Source organism: Herpailurus yagouaroundi, unplaced genomic scaffold, assembly GCF_014898765.1.
Source record: "Herpailurus yagouaroundi ecotype Mexico unplaced genomic scaffold, PumYag 483, whole genome shotgun sequence".
NCBI lineage: Eukaryota > Metazoa > Chordata > Mammalia > Carnivora > Felidae > Herpailurus > Herpailurus yagouaroundi.
This window is the reverse complement of record NW_024412700.1, coordinates 24,717-37,834: the sequence shown is the minus strand read 5'-3', so window position 1 is coordinate 37,834 and position 13,118 is coordinate 24,717.

The following is a 13,118-nucleotide window of genomic DNA, read 5'->3' as shown; positions in this document are numbered from 1 at the left end:
GAAATTCTGATCACCCTAGTCACCTACATTTCTGCTATAAAAATATATATGAAAATTGAGGAAAATGATGTGACTATAGAGCTTTAAGTTTGAATAGCTTATGTAGCTACAAATACAGAAGTGTGTCTTCTGTATTTGGTTATTTCTTAGCTGTTATTTGTACACAATTGATCAAAGCAACACAAACGTACCACATTTATAGAAAAAAACCAGAGTTCTATTTTGGAAATGCATCTCTCAATGGGATGAATGACATTTCCCCCCATTTCTTTCATATATATGTGCATGACTATTATTCTTTGCAGGAATGGGGCAATGTTCAGATTAATTCTATTCCAATATTTTGTTTTAACCAACGCAGGCATTGAGAAGCCTCAGTCACATAAATAAATAAATAAATAAATAGGAATGGAAACAATTTCGTTATGGCAATGCCACTCAATTTTAGTACTCCTTCCAAGATGAATGCCAAAACTACAATAGCGATCTGCCATTAATTTTTAATTGTCTGTTAATGGATACATCTGCCTTCCTTTTTGTTGAACACAAAATAGTGTAAAGTGCTTGACTTGCAAAAGGATTTATCAGTCAGTCATTGGAGACATGAGATTTTGCAGTCTCTGGGAAGTGTACCAAAAAAGCTTTACCAAGATGTATCAAATGACTGTACTGTCTCTCTTACTTTCTCACTGAGAGACTGGAAGTTATCTTGTTTAGCCCAATATATCTAAAATGTTTGGGTAAATGGAAATTTTGTGAACTTTGACAAATCTTTGTCAATATATTTTGAGTGGAAAATTCTATATAGAGAAAAGTTGAAAAAATAGTGTACTGAACTCCAAGTATCCATCATTAAACGTCAACTACTACCATACATGGCAATCCTGTTTCATCTAAACCCTATCTCTTCCTCTCCCGATTATTTGAAAACCAACACTAGATATTATCATTTCATCTGTGAACATTTCAGCACATCACTCTAAAGCAGTAGGACTCTCCTTTTTATTAATATCACATCTAAGAAGTGAATATGTAATATTAAATTTCTAGGCAGTGTTCAGTCTTCCTCCACTGTCATGATTTTTATTTTGCATTTTATTTGAATCTATATTCAAAGGATGTATTTGGTTTATATTCTATGGACCACATAAGGTCCATGTGTTGCAACTTTTGAGTAATGTGTACACTTCCTCCGGAGGCATGTGATGTCCACTTGTATCTCTTTTAGTGATACCTATAATCATTGATGATCATTGCCTAGATCCATTAATTTATTTATTGGTGTTGCAAAATAATAATACTTTGTCATGCCTCCGTGTTTATTAGCTATACTCTATCTATAAAAAGAAGGCCTTGGCCACTGGGAACTCTTCAGGTTGCCTCTTGTATCCTTTTGATATGACCTCATAGAGCCCTATATCTCTCAAGGAAATAAATAAAATCTATACTTTAAACATTCCGAAAAAAGGAAACTCCAGGCCCAGATTATTTCACTGTTCAGTTCTATAAAATATTTAAGGAAAAAACATCAACTCTACATAACACAACTCTTTCTGAAAATAGCTCAGTTCCTTAACTTCTTGACACTATAAGACACTCCAAGCTCATCTTGTATTTTCCCTGTCCCAGCCCTGGAATCAGCTACTTCTCTAAGGAGTCCTGGTTCCTTTCTACTGGAGAGTGGTTTTGGAAACTGAGACCTGTGTGCTGACTGTTCTTGTTGCTCCTGGGATGTATGTGTTACTGATCCATATATATACACACACACACATATATTTGTTTCTCTATTAAAAAATAAGTCACTAATTCATATTGGTATTTCTGACTCCAGTCCAGCAAGAGGGTTTATTCTAGCATTCTTCCTTTGTTCATTTGTAATTTCTTGCTTTGACAGTGAGAAACTTGGCTCTTGTTAGCTGCAGTATATTTGCTAATTGGTTGGATCATAGTATTCTACAATTTCAAAATTGCTAAGTTTCCCATCTTAGGGCTAAATCATTCAGTGTTTCACCATTATATATAATGTAATGCAATGCAATGTAATATAATATACACATTACAATATATTAATATATTAGCATGGTACTATAATATAATATTTTTGGTAGATGCCCTTTATCAGAATGCAGAAATTCTTTTCTTAGTGTAAGAGAGTTTTAATATGTTTCTTGAATTTTGTCAAATTCTTTTCTGCATCTAATGAGATGATTACATGATTTTTCTTCATCAGTCTATATACACGGTGAATTGCATTGATTGATTTTTGAATGCTGATTGATTCAGCCTAGCATTTCTGTGATGAAACACATTTTCATCCTTTTGAGATATTGCTGGGTTTCACCTGCTAACATTTTGTTTAGGATTTTTGCATCTATGTTTATGAGACATAAATGAGGATTTTCTTTTTTTGTAATGTGTTTCTTTGATTTTGGTATGAAGATAATGCTGGCCTCCTAAATGAGTTGGTGAGTATTCCCTTCTTTTCCACTTCTAGACAGGGTTGTGTAGAGTTGATATTATTTTTCCTTAAGTATTTGATAGAATTATATGGTGAAATAATCTGAGCCTGGAGTTTCTTTTTCTTTTTTGGAATGTTTCAAAGTATGGATTTAATTTCCTTGAGAGATATATAACTATTTAGGCTATTTTTTCTTGACTGAGTTTTGGTGGTTTGTGTCTTTCAAAGAAGTGAAGACTGTTGAAAGTCTATTTTTTCTAAGATGTCAAATCTATGGGTATAGGGGTGTTCATAGTATATCCCTAATGACTATTTAATTTTGGTGGGATCAGTAGTGATGTCTCCTCTTTTACTGGAGATATTGGTAGTTTGTGTCTTCTCCCTTTTTTCCCTTGGCAAATATTTTTTAGAGCTTTATTAATTTATTGCTCTTTTCAAAGAATCAGCTTTTGGGTTCATTGATTTTTCTCTATTATTTCTTCTGTTTTTAATTTCATGATTTCTGCTCTCATCTTTATCCTTTTTTGGCCTTTTTGCTTGCTTTGGGTTTGCTTTGTTTTCATTCCTCTAGTTCTTAAGGTGCATGCAAAATTACTTTTCTGAGAACTTTCTTCTTTTCTGACAGAGGCAATTTATGCTTTCTATGGTCTGAATGCTGGTGTTCCCACATATTCATATGCTTATCATTAGTGTGGTACATTTGTTTTAATAGATGAGCCAGTGTGATACATTATTATTAATGAAAGTCCACAGTGTACATGAGGGTTTCCTCTTAGTGTTGTACATCCTATAGGTTTTGACAAATGCATAATGACACGTATCCACCATCACCATATCATATCATACAGAGTAGTTTCACTGCCTTAAAAATCCTCTAGCCCCACCTATTAATCCAATCCCCCAAACCCTGGCAACCAAGTGATTTTTACTGTCTCCATAGTTTTGCCTTTTCCAGAATGTCATAAAGTTGGAAGCATATGGTATGTAGTCTTTGCATATTGGCTTCTTTCCCTTAGTAATCTGCGTTTACGTTTCCTCCACGTCTTTTCATAGCCTGATAGCTCGTTTCTTTTTAAAACAGAACAATAGGGGCGCCTGGGTGGCTCAGTTGGTTAAGCGTCTGTCTTCAGCTCAGGTCACGATCTCACGGTCCGTGAGTTCGAGCCCCGCGTCAGGCTCTGGGCTGATGGCTCGGAGCCTGGAGCCTGTTTCCGATTCTGTGTCTCCCTCTCTCTCTGCCCCTCCCCCGTTCATGCTCTGTCTCTCTCTGTCTTAAAAATAAACGTTAAAAAAAATTAAAAAAAAAAACCAGAACAATATTACATTATCTGATGTACCACAGGGTATTTACCCGTTCACTTATTGAAAGATCTCTTGGTTTTTTTCCACATTTTGGCAATTATGAATAAAGCAGCTATAAATATAAAGATGCTATAAAAATATATATATTACTTATGTCCATGTAAAAATCTACATGGACATAAGTAATATATATATTTTTAAAGTTTATTTATTTATTTATTTAGAGAGAGAAAATGCACAATGAGCAGGAGAAGGGCACGGAGAGAGGGAGAGAGAGAGAGACAATCCCAAGCTGACTGTGGGGAGCCCAATGGGGGGCTTGATCTTAGGAACCATGAGATCATGACCTGAGCTGAAATCAAGAGTTGAACGCTTAACTGACTGAGCCACCCAGGTGCCCAGTAATATATTTTTATTTTATTTATTTATTTATTTATTTTTGTTTATTTTAGCTTATATTCATTCTTTTTTCCTGATCCTTTTTTTTAATTTTTATTTTTAAAATTTCATTTAAATCCTAGTCAGTTAACATATGGTGTAACAATGATTTCAGTAGAATTTAGTGATTCATCACTTACATATAACACCCAGTGCTCATCCCAACAAGTGCCCTCCTTAATGCCCATCACCTGTTTAGTCCATTGGGTGCCCAGTAATATATTTTTAAATACAGGGAGGAAGTGGGGGTGGGAGGACTTTCTAAGAGTGACAGAAACCGTAAAGAAAACAGTTGTTGTAATTTCTGGACTTAGTTAAAAATGCACCATAACTAACTTATGACAAACAGCAGGGGGTGGTATTTGCAAGACATTTGACAACCTTTGACAATTCTGTTTTACTTAGCACACAGTGAATTTAAACCACGTTAAGATTTCCAAACTCTGATTATTCTATTTTGTTTTATTGTATTACCTGCGTGCCTGTGATAGAAGAGGGAACTATCAGCGACCTCTTTTGGATCTGTCCAAGACATTTTGTAAGTATTTAGATCTCTCAGGAATCACTAGATTTCAGTATACATCTCACTGATAGGGAAACTATTTTTAAGAAGGACAACCATAATTCTCCAGACTTTTGGAGGTGACGCCCAGGACAGAGCTACAATTTTCAAACACTGACTAGCTCACAGACTTCTTTGTAGGACCAAATATTTGCTGTTTTTCTCTGTAGCTGTAGGAGAAAAGGAACGATTTCCCCCCCCCTCTTTATTGCTGACATTTCTCTCGCCAGTGTTTGAAGTGCTGTCACTGTAATTCCATGAATTAATGTTGAGAGAAAAGAAGAGACCGAATGGCTATAAACTCTGAATGCAGAAAAGAAATGGGCAAAAAAGGATTGTTAGCAGGTGTAACAGAGAGTGGCTGATATTTTGCTTTCTTGAATCAGAAATAAAGGCCTTTCTTGAATCACCTAGAAAAATACATATAATTTAACAGAAAAAAAAATCAACCAAGTCTTTGAAGAGAATGTGTAGAGGAAAAGGAAACCGTCCCAAATAGAATGTCATCCCACCTCAGTCTACAGAGTAGCTGAGGAAATGCCTAAATACAGAATCAAGATTATTTTTTTCCCTCAATGGTTAATTTGTATTTTCTCTGAGGCACAGAAAGTAGCTGATTGAGATCCAGTCTTCTGTCTCTGGTGGAGACACAGGAGTATTAGCCTGGGTAGTTTACATGTTCACCTCAACCATGAAAACCATGCATTTGATACCTTTGAGCAAGGTCCCTTTCTTGCATGTTAACTATTTACAAAATATATGCTGAGGCAACTAAATGAGTTGGCTTCAGGCATAAAAATAAAATAAAATTCGTGACAAAGCAGTTTAGAGCTGATAAAGTTCTATTCAAAATAATTATTGGGGCACCTGGGTGGCTCAGTCGGTTAAGCATCTGACTCTGGCTCAGGTCATGATCTCGTGTTTTGTGAGTCCAAGCCCCACATGGGGCTCTCTGCTATCAACGTGGAGCCCACTTTGGATCCTCTGTCTCCCTCTCTCTCTTCCCCTCCCCTGCTCTCTCTCTCTCTCTCTCTGAAAAAAAATAAACCTTTAAAAAACAGTAATTATTTTTGTTTTGGAGGAGCTGATCTTTAGCCTTGTTTTTTTTTTTTTTTTAATCTTGGCAAAAATGAGATATCAGAGGTATTTCTAGCTGGTGAAAGAAAATGATATCTGCTATGCATTAGACACATGCCATTCTGTCTTCCATAGCAAGAGGGCAGATACCCACCCCATTCAGTGTAATAGCCATTATTATTTGGGAAGTGAAGACTACAATATTAATACGGGAGAATATTTTGTAAGTCACGCATGGCTTTCATCGCAAAATGTGAATTGTGTTTATCTGCACTATGATTGCCCTTCTCTCTAAACTAAGCCAAGAAGCAAGAGTTACCTGTATCTCATTTTCCTTCTTCTAGGTGCTCTTCAAGAAGCAGTCTGCACTCAAATGTGCAAGCCACCAGTGCAACTCTGCCTCACGCAACCTAAGGATGTCTCCAGAAGGGCGTTTAAACCACCCAGGACGCAGGTGCTCTGCAGCAGGGCCAGTGGGCACAGGGAGAGGTGGAGCATTACCCAGGGCAGCGTGAGGGGCCCAGAGCACCCCTGACCCCTTCAGTGCTTGTCGCTTTGCCTCAATCACACCGTGGGGTGGGACCGGATGTCGCCCTGGTTTCTGTGCATGTACGAATCCACCTGTGTGGGAAGAAACCTACTAAACCTTGTTTACCTCTCAGGTCAGAGCACCAGCAAGCCAAGTGCAGGGCATTTGGCAGAGAAATAAGAGAGAGGGCAGAGCCAGAGACCATCTCAGCGAGATGCTGGCCTTGAGCCAGCCTTCACTGCCATCTCGAATCACGTATAAGAAACTATCTTTATCCCAGAGAGGTATGTGGCAGGGATAGGGAGATGCATATCCAGTCTGAAAGTTTTATTTCTCCCAGAACCACTACATTTGGGATCCAGTGAAAGGCAGCGGCTGGCTTGGTTTGGGGTGACTCAGAGGTTGATAGGCTTCTCTGGGTCTCCATTCTCCTGACTAACTTGGGTAGAGAACTTGTTTTGCACAGAAGCATTGTGAAGCTGTGGTGGGGAGAAGGGAATGCAGCCGTTACTAAAAGCAGAACAAAACAGAAAACTCTTCTCCTCTGGAGTCTCCGAGGGCTTCTGGGTCACTTGGAGAATGGCTTTTTGAGGAAACACACCTGTTGTTCTTTTCCTGTTCCCAGGGACACGGTCCAACACCTCCCCTCACCAGACAGAATTTGTGGCGGCCAGTTTTTTCTTCTCTCACTGCGTGTGTGTGTGTGTGTGTGTGTGCGCGCGCATGTGTGTGTGTGTGTGTGTGTGTGTGTGTGTGTGTGTTTGAAGAGACCAGAAGCCAGTGAGAGAGCTGCACAGGAGAGGAGGGAGGGGAAGATTGCTCAGACACCCTCTGTAGAACTTGCAAAATAATCCCAGGGCCCACCAGATAACATCTGTGTCAATCTGGACATTTGATCTTTCTAAACTTTATCTTTATTCTTAAATAATTAGGGTCAAGGATTATATACCCTAAAGCCCTCGATAAGAGCAAACTGAAAATATTACTGATACTATATTTTTCAGAACCTAAAATTTTGAACAGAATGAGCTCAGAGCAATGAAAAGCCCTTTGGCGATACAAGCTTATTTCCTGTGTTTGTGCAAAAGCGTTTCCACATATACACCTGCTGCACCCGTACCCGGGTGCACATGTAGGGTGCCCTCCCCGCTGCTGGGCAAGGAAAGATGCTTGAACTTCCTCCCCTACTTTTCCCCCGGAAGTCATAGGATGCCCTCTGAAAAACAGGCTGAAAACTTGCCTTTTAAAAAAAAGTTTATTTATTTATTTTGAGTGGGGGGAGGGACAGAGAGAGAGGAAGAGAGAATCCCAAGCAGGCTCTGCACCGTCAGCACAGAACTTGATGTGGGGCTCGAACCCACAAATTGTGGAATTGTGGAATCATGACCTGAGCAGAAACCAAGAGTTGGATGCTTAATCAACTGAGCCACCCAGGCACCCCTGAACACTTGTCTTTTGATTTTCATCTTCATTTCCATCACTTGTTTTTGTTGAACATACCACCCAACTTGGTGGAAACAGTTTCCATTCTAAAGCGAGGGAAGACGATTTCAGGGGGTATGGCTCAAAGTGATCTGCTCAGGTAAAGCATTTTTTTTTCTTCTGATAAAGAAACACACGCTATTGTTTAAAAATTTATTTAAACCTCATCGTTAGCCAGAATGTAGTTATAAGCAGCAGGGTTCTATTCCTGGGAGATGACTGGCCTCTACCCTCTCACTGGCGGTTTCCTGCAAATGCACCTGCTTCTGCTCCCGCATCAGCGCGGACCATCTCCAGCCCCTCCAGTGGGGGAGGGAGGGATGACATTACTGTTACTCTGGGTAAACCACAGTGAGTTTCAGACCACTTTGCACTTCCCCCAGAGGTGGCTCCACCTTTCCTCTCCCTGCGCTCTCTCTCACCACTAGCTGGAGTGTTGCAGGACGCAGGGCTCCCCAAGGGGGATGCTGGGGACCCCCTTCCACTCTCCTTCTCTCAGAGGTGCTTTCCTGGCAAGAAGGAGCTCTTGTCTAAACAGCCCCCCCTCCCCCGCCGCCGTCCACCAAGCGGATGAGGTGCTTAATAACATTTATTAACGGATTAATGGGAGGACGGATGGCTGGAGATGAGAGGCGGCTGGATGGGCAGCCCTGAGTAGGGTTTTGAGCAGGGGGGAAGCCTGATGTCTAGAGGGGACTGAGTGGCCACCAGGGCACAGCGACGCGCGGGGACGGAGCGGGGAGGGGTGGCAACAGCCGTGTGGCTCCAGATGGCCGCTGGACTGGAGGAGTAGCACTGTGACTGGGGAAGGAAAAATCTGCCCGCCCGCGCCCCCCCCCCCCCCCCCCGCCCCGCCTAAACAATTGAGGAAGCTGAGGAAGCCTGAGATGGCCTGGAGAGGGACTCTTTTTTTCACTTCTCTTCCGTTCAGTCTGGCTTCTGGGCTAGGGGCCGAGGGCGGTCACCCCCCTCCCCACTCTGCGCACGGGGCAAGAATCACTGAGGGGTCCAGGCAGGTGCAGCCCCTTGAATCCCACCGTCTCTCCATCCTGCGGTCCTGGGCGAAGACGGCTTCGTGTCTCTGCCGTGTTAGGGACCCCGCAGTGCATTGTCCCCCCCCCCCCCCCGCCACAGGTAAAAGAACTGATGATGTCACCTGACTCCAAGGTCCTCTCTCTGCCAGTCTATGCACACCAGCCCCCTTCCTGGCCGTGCTCCCCCTCTAGAGACCACCACCGAAGACGATCCAAGGACAGTCAGTATGTGGGAAAACAGAGCACCTTGGTTTCAAAATCCTCAACATCGAAAATAAGCTGTTATCTCAAAAACATCAGCTTCCAGCATTGCCACCACCCATGCAATCAAGTCTTCCAAAAAAAAAAAAAAAAAATCTCCATCTTTGAAACTCCATCCTTGAAAAGAACCAGACAAAGATGAGAATTATGTTCAGGTTTGTTCCTTCCCCAACTTTCAATAGGGGGAACTGGGCTAGACTGATGTATTAGTCAGTGTTCTCCAGAAAACAGAACCAATAGAACATATAGATGAATACATATACTTTAAGGAATTGGCTCATGTAATTATGGGGGCTGGTAGGTCCAAAATTTGTAGGGCAGGTTGGCAATCTGGAAACTCAGGCAGGAGCGGAAATTAAAGTCTTGAGGCAGGATTCTTTCTTCTCTGGGAAACTTTGCTTTTTGTTCTTAAGGCCTTCAACTGATTGCACGAGGCCCACCCATGTTGGCAGGCAATCTTAAGGACATCCAAAGAACACTCTCACAGCAATACCTAGATCAGTGTTGGATTAAATCACTGGGTGCTATGGCTTAGCCAAGCTGACACTTAAGATTAACCACCACACTTGATTACACAGGCCCTTTCATGGATGGCAGGATGACAGAAAATTCTTGGGGCTGATCTCCATCCAGCAGACCCACACTTGCTTTGACATAAAAGCAGGGCCTGACTTGAATATCCAGTACTGTGGTTCAATCTGGATAACTCTTATTCAAACTGGACATTCAGGGGCACCTGTGTGGCTCAGTCGGTTGAGGGTCTGACTTCGGCTCAGATCATGATCTTGCAGTGTGTGAGTTCAAGCCCCACATTGGACTCACTGCTGTTAGCCTGTCAGTGCAGAACCTTCTTCAGAACATCGCTGCTTTTCTTTTAGGCGTTGTTGGATGTAAGCATGATGCTTGGAACCCCAGCAGCCATCTTGCATCCATCCTGATCTTGAAGGCAACACTTCCAAGCAGACAGAGAGATGGAACAAACCTGAGCCTTGAACCAGCCAGTCCTGAAGCCCACCCTATCTCTGGATTTCAGAAATGTTAACCTACAAATTTCTTGATGTTTCAGTTCTTTTGGAACTACACTTGGAAATATTTGAACTAATGAAGAATTCTCCATATTCCTTTTTAAAAAATCTTTAAATCTCTCAGATCTTTCCTGTTCCCATGCTTCTTCTGAGGACAGGGCACTGAGAACAGATGAACTGGTTTCTCTTTTCTTATTCCTAGAATTGGGAAAGGCCTCCCTCTACTACTAACATGTCTGATCCATAGTAGACATTCAGCGAATCCTGAGTAACGTGAAAACTCCATTTAGTTGGATGATTTTGATAAAATGGGAGAGAGTAGGGGAAATATGAGCCTCTCTTGGCAAGTCTTCTGTGCGTTTCCTTTACAGTTTTTAGGAGAAACAGAGCTTACCTTTGAACACTTTCCAAGGAATTTCTTTGGCAAACATTTTCATGTGAGTAAATGTTTAACAAAACCGTTTCTTCATCCCTGCTATAAAATACCTTTGGGCCAGCTCTCCAGCTTTATTCCCCCTGTAGAGCAACAGAGGTGGGGTGCAGTCTGGATTACTGGGCAATGACACAGACCCCTTGTGTGAGCCCCGGGCTGGACCGGGAGTCTGGGGATGGACCAGCCACACGCCTGGAGGGAGGCTCTCCTCCTGTAACCCTGCTGCAGCCGATACTTTGTTGGGCTGTTTATGCCTCATCCAGATGCCTTCCTGAAGGGAGGCCAGATCATCCACTCTCTCCTGGATCTGTACTGATGTCTCAGAAGGCTTCAAGGTTGGCACATTCAGATCCAAAGTCTTCACCTTGCTCTGCTCAAACCACTCTCCCTCTGAAGGTGCAGGGCAGTGAAGGGAGTTACATGTCACAGGGTGGCCCAGACAGAAATCTGGTTCCCTCCCTGATTGATACAGGAATCTCCTTCTTTTGAAAGTTCATGGTACGCCACTTTGCTTTTATAAAAGACTTACAGGGGCGCCTGGGTGGCTCAGTCGGTTGAGTGTCTGACTTCGGCTCAGGTCATGATCTCACAGCTCATGAGTTCGAGCCCCACGTCAGGCTCTGTGCTGACAGCTCGGAGCCTGGAGCCTGCTTCAGATTCTGTGCCTCCCTCTTTTCTGCCCCAACGCACTCGCATTCTGTCTCTGTCTCTTTCAAAAGTAAATAAACATTAAAAAAATTTTTTATGAAAGACTTACATTAGTACCTGTTTTGCTTAGTGAAAGAAATCTGAAGAGGATTTTCATTTTTATGACAAACAGCAAAAAGTGAAAATAGATTTCAGCGTTGGTTTTGCAATGAGACTTTGGAGGGGCAGATGCACCCCAGGCAGTGAGGGCGGCCCTGTCAGTGCTTTCCCCTGGAGCTCCACACAACGTCTCAGCATCCAGCCTCCGGAGCTCTGGGCTTTATCTCAACTGATTTTGTGCACCTGTTAGCGACATGTGCCTGAAGAATGATTATTTTGTGGGTCTGGGAATGCTCAAAAAATTTTCATATAAATTAACAGTAATTGTTTCTTTGCTTTATGCCATGTTGGCTTTCAAAAGGTTTCCTAGGAATGTCCTGCTTTTGGAAAAAGCAGACAGCCTGTGTTGCTGTCTAGGACCACCTGGTGTTGATTCTGCCCCTCCTCAGTGTTGCCCATGGACATCCTCTCCTTTCCATCCATTTCTTTTGCTACAGCTCAGGCCCTGATGGCTGAGATGGAAATCTTCTCTTCTAAATGTTGTCCCTGCCCCCGGGCTTACATTTATAGAATCCAACCACCACGTTGCTGCTACGGGAACTTCTTAAAATATACTAAGCTCTTTAAAAGCCTCCAGTGACTTCCTTTCTGTAGGAGACAGCCATGGAGCCCCGGAGGTGATGCCCAGGACCCCCCTCAGCCCTGTCTCTCCCTGCCCCAATCCTCCCGCATGTTGATTCACCTCTTCGTCCTTGACAGTGGCCTCCCCCAACCCAAAGTGACTGCCCAGAGAGGCCAGCATGTTCCTAGACGGCACACAGCACCCTATCTAGGGAGCCTGTGTAGTCTCCTTTTGGTGGACACCTTATTTCTCCAGTAAATTTCCCTTATACCCACTTCCATGTGCCCTTCACCCTTCCACCACACAGTCACGTGCGTGAAGCAGGAGCCATGTACCGTTTATGTTCTATTCCTGGTGCCCACGTAGAACCCGGCACTCAGTACTCATGTAGTAAACGCATGCGGAGCTGGACCAGATTAACTCAAGGAAGGAGAGACCGAGTAAGGCTGGCCAAATTGGGACTACTGCCTTCAGGAGGTGGTCCTTGGCCTGAGAACTCAAAGTTCCTTAGTGTGTCCAGGGCTTGAGGAGCTTAAACTTAACACTCGTGGAACATGTCTGGAGTCAGTTACGTGATACAGTTGTAAGGTTCAATATGGCACCTTTATTATATTGTTATAGGCTTGGAGAATGATGCTTGGGTGTCACATCGAGTTCCTGAGACTCACCCCACATCCAGTCGCAGGCTGCCCAGGGTGACTGCAGGTCCCTCACAGGTACAAAGGAGCACAGAAGGAGGGGCAGCTATCAACAAGATGGCAGGGGAGGGGCCACTAGACACGCCCTCATCTGATTTCCTGTTTCTGCTGAACTCATGACCTCTGCTCAGATTCCACCCCAGTGTCTGCCCTCTTCTCTTTACTACCATCGAACGGTTGGACACGACCCTTTTCCCAAAGTCCCACGGAGAACACACATGATTGAACTGGCGTTTCCTGGGTTTGAGGTTAAGATGTTGCATTATAACATAGCTCGACCAGCAACAGGAAATATACCATAAGATAGACCCACTCTGGCCTGCTGTGTGTTTCATATGTCCTGTGAGGGAAGAGAAGCCTTCACATTTTAAAATGGTTGAAGAGGGGCGCCTGGGTGGCGCAGTCGGTTAAGCGTCCGACTTCAGCCAGGTCACGATCTCGCGGTCCGTG